Source organism: Gavialis gangeticus, unplaced genomic scaffold (genome assembly GCF_001723915.1).
Source record: "Gavialis gangeticus isolate Ggan-Ray unplaced genomic scaffold, GavGan_comp1, whole genome shotgun sequence".
Taxonomy (NCBI): Eukaryota; Metazoa; Chordata; order Crocodylia; family Gavialidae; genus Gavialis; species Gavialis gangeticus.
Window position 1 is genome coordinate 49,586,140 of NW_017729004.1, and position 3,916 is coordinate 49,590,055.

A 3,916-nucleotide genomic window follows, 5' to 3' on the forward strand; every position below is an offset into this window, starting at 1 on the left:
CACAGATGCATCTCGAGCAGGTCCAAGGAGGTGATACTCCCCCTCTATGCGGCACTGGCCAGGCCACAGCTGGAGTACTGCATCCAGCTCTGGGCGCCGCACTTCAAGAGGGATGTGGACAACATGGAGAGGGTCCAGAGGAGGGCCACCCGCATGATCAGGGGTCAGCAGGGCAGGCCCTATGAGGAAAGGCTACGGGACCTGAACCTATTCAGCCTCCACAAGAGAAGGCTGAGAGGGGATCTAGTGGCCTGTTACAAACTAGTCAGAGGGGACCAGCAAGCATTGGCAGAGTCCCTATTCCCCCGAGCACTACCAGGAGTGACTAGAAATAACGGTCACAAGCTGGCAGAGGGTAAATTCAGACTAGACATCAGGAGGCGCTACTTCACTGTCAGGGCAGCTAGGATCTAGAACCAACTTCCAAGCAAAGTGGTGCTGGCTCCTACCCTGGTGGTCTTTAAGACAAAGCTAGACAAACGCCTTGCTGGGGTTGTTTGACCCCAGTACTCTTTCATGCCGTGGCAGGGGGTTGGATTGATGATCTGCTCAGGTCCCTTCCAACCCTACTAACTATGAAAACAAATATCCCCAGCAGGACATTGTTCCACATAAAACAAACTCCTTTTTGCAAGGCTCAGTCAGTGGTAATTATAGGGCCATCCTAATGGACTGAATCAGTAGCACTTGATGCTTGGAGCAATTAGGTTTATTGATTCTTTTAATTTTTTCCCAGAACTAAGAATCAGAACAGCTCTGTACTAGAAATAAAGGAATCATCTTTACTCCAGCTAAGCAAAGTAACTTCCTCCAGTCACAAACAGTGAGGGCTGTTCCATGGTTGCTGGGTGGGTGTGACAGGGTGCGACCTAGGGGAGGCCGTGAACCCCCCTAGCACCCCCCTTACCATGCCAAATTGGTTTCAATGCACTCTTTCTATCTCACCCGCCACGTCTTTGATGGTAATATTGTTAAAGGGAGGCTGCCTTTTTACCCTTTTTGGTACAGTGCCCTTAGATGTCCCAGTCCTTGCCCTGCCTTCGGTGACACGGTGCCCTAAAGCCTCAGGGGCTATGCGTGGGTCCTACAGTCCGTGCCCTCATGGGTCCTCTGGCTCGTCTCTCTCCGCTGCCCGTGCCCTCCCGCCCACACTGGGGCCTCACCTCATGATTCCTGCCCGCACTGGGGCCTCCCACAATCGAGGATCAGGTGGCCATAGCCGTGTCTGGCCCCCAGACCCCCTTCTCGGGTCTTGCGCCCCACTGGGGCTTCTCACCAAGGCTCAGGTGGCCGTAGCCATGCCTGGCCCCCAGACCCCCTTCTCAGGTCTTGCACCCCACTGGGGATTCTCACCTGCGCCTACACTGGGGCTTTTCCCTCATGACACTGCCCACACTGGGGCCAGGGTCAGTACACCCCAAAACGCGGCACCCTCTCCGGCACTGGGTCCCCACGCTACCAAGGAGCCCCTATGAGGCCTCCTCCAACCCCTACAGCCTCACCCGGTCCTCCTGTCTTATACAACTACAAAACAGAAAACTCACACTCCTGTGTTACAACATAAATTTCAAGCCAAACTGGCCAACCATCATTCATACCCCTACCAGGGTTTCCTCCATCTAGTATCGTCATGCAGAAACTGCTCAGGCCATTAGGCTTCTCTGCTCTGCCTACTCCAGCAGAGCTCCCTCTTCCTCAGCTGCTATCAGGGAACTGAACTCTCTGGCTTCAGCCTGGGTTACCTTTATATAGGTCTGGCCCTGCCCCCTTCCGGTCAGATGACCAGACTGCGATTGCCCGGGCAACCAGCACTTGTACCTCTTTATAGGAGCAGGGCGCTTCAGTGCCCTGCGACACACTTCCCCCCTTACGTTCAAGGCTCCCTAGGAGCAGGGCACGGAAGTGTCCTTCAACAGTGGGATTTTATTGTATGAACCATCAGACAGCCTGTTATAGATTATCTCCAATTCTTTCCCTCAAAATAAAGCCAAGCACTCAGAGACAGAGGCCAGACAAGGTATTGGGTAAGGTGTAAGCCAGCTGGACAGGGAGCATGAAAGGAAGTCCAGTAAACATTTCTAAACTAAATTAAGGTATGTTTTTCAAATAACAATTTTCCCTTCATTTAGAAATCCTCCTAGACCAAATTTTGCTGACTCGAAAAGAAAAAAAGCACGACTTTCTATTTCTGTAAATACTTCGGCGGAAGAGATGCTTCACCAGGGAATAAGATTGCCATAGAAATAATAAATCTTTTGAGAAACTTTTATATTAGAAAGTGGTTACAGTTAAGAAATATTTTAATACCACCAGAGAGGAACTAAGGATCCCAGTTCTCTATTTCCCAGCTTCTCAAGTTATGTCCACTAACTTCAAAGCATAAAGCATGGGGAATTTTTCTTTCTTTTTATATCATGGCCTCCACAAAATCACTTTGTGGCAGTCATGCATCTGACTACCCTTTATTTTGAAAAAACATTTGCATGTGTAGGTGTCCCAGAACCCTACTTTCAACAGGAAAAGCATAAAAATTCCTCTCCCTCTCATTTCCTTTCTCTCCACCAGCCACATGATCGTGGAACCCTCCCTCTCCATCTCTGTGACAAGTAATGGATTCTAAATAATTACAATTAATTTAAAGGTTAGAAGTATCATTACTTAGGGACAGTAATTTTAACTTTTCCCTTGCTTTCTTTTTCCCTTTCTTCCTACCTTTCCCCTGCCTTTTGGGGCACTGTAATCCACCAAGAAAACAAGATTTAAGGCATATGTTTCTAGCCTTGCAAAAAGATGCTGCATGGGTGCGAATAACAAGGGCCTATTGTGTCTTGGGGATAAAAACACTCTTCCAAAAGTCATACTATGGTCCAAGGCCTTTTAGATGAAATCTAGGGAAGGCAGAAGCACCAAACTGCAAAATCTCATTTGAACTCAGAGCTCATAGACCTAGGAGAACTTTATCTGAAAAAAAATCTTGTGTATCAAGAGGTTTGACCTCCAAGCCACCCAGATTGCCAACCCCAGATTCCTCTCTTAAGAATCTTCACACTCATAAGAACCAAAAATGTCTCTCTACAATCTTCTGTTGTTTGGGGGGGTTTGTTTGTTTGTACTGTCATAGAAACAGGAGCCCTCTAATAGATTCAGAGTGTTGGTTTGAGAACAGTTTTTCATCACAGTCTTTCTTCCTGCAAAGATTTGCCAGAAACTCTATCAGTGTTATGGGGACCTCAGCTCTGAGAGGAGTCACTGCCATCAATCATTTTGTCAGATCTGTTACAGCTGGAGCTGCATTCATTTCTGTGAAGCAGTTTCCATCCCATTCAACTCCTACTGTAACAAGGTAGTTTGACACTTGGACTTGCTTTTAAATAATTCTTTTCAATTATCTGATGCAGTTTTTCATAGGTAATGTGGCTGTTATGTGCTGCCAGATGAGATAGGAAGGAGACTTATCCCTTTTGTCATACAAGGAATAACGCTTCCATAAAATGGAACATCTGAAAGAAGGAAATCCTGTCTGTTCTGCAGCTGGCAAGCTTCAAATAATATAGCACCAGACAATGAGAATCAGAAAGTTGTAGATCAAAATGAGAGGCCACTGAGCATCTTAAAAGGTTCCATAGCCACACAACTAGCACTATAGCTTGTAGAGTTTGGCTCTTTCATGACAAAATGTTCAGAAAATAAGATGTATGTAACTTCACTTTCTTCCAAATATTCTCTTAAAGATAAATTTGTGTGAAAAAAGCACAAAAGGTAAATATGGTTTTGGGGTGCATCAGTAGAAGCATTACGTGGAAGATATTGAAGGTGATAGTGCCTCTCTGCTCACCATTAGTTAGGCCTCATCTGGAGTATTGTGTGCATTTCTGGGCTCCACGTTTTGGAAAGGAGGTGGAGAAGTTAGGGTCCA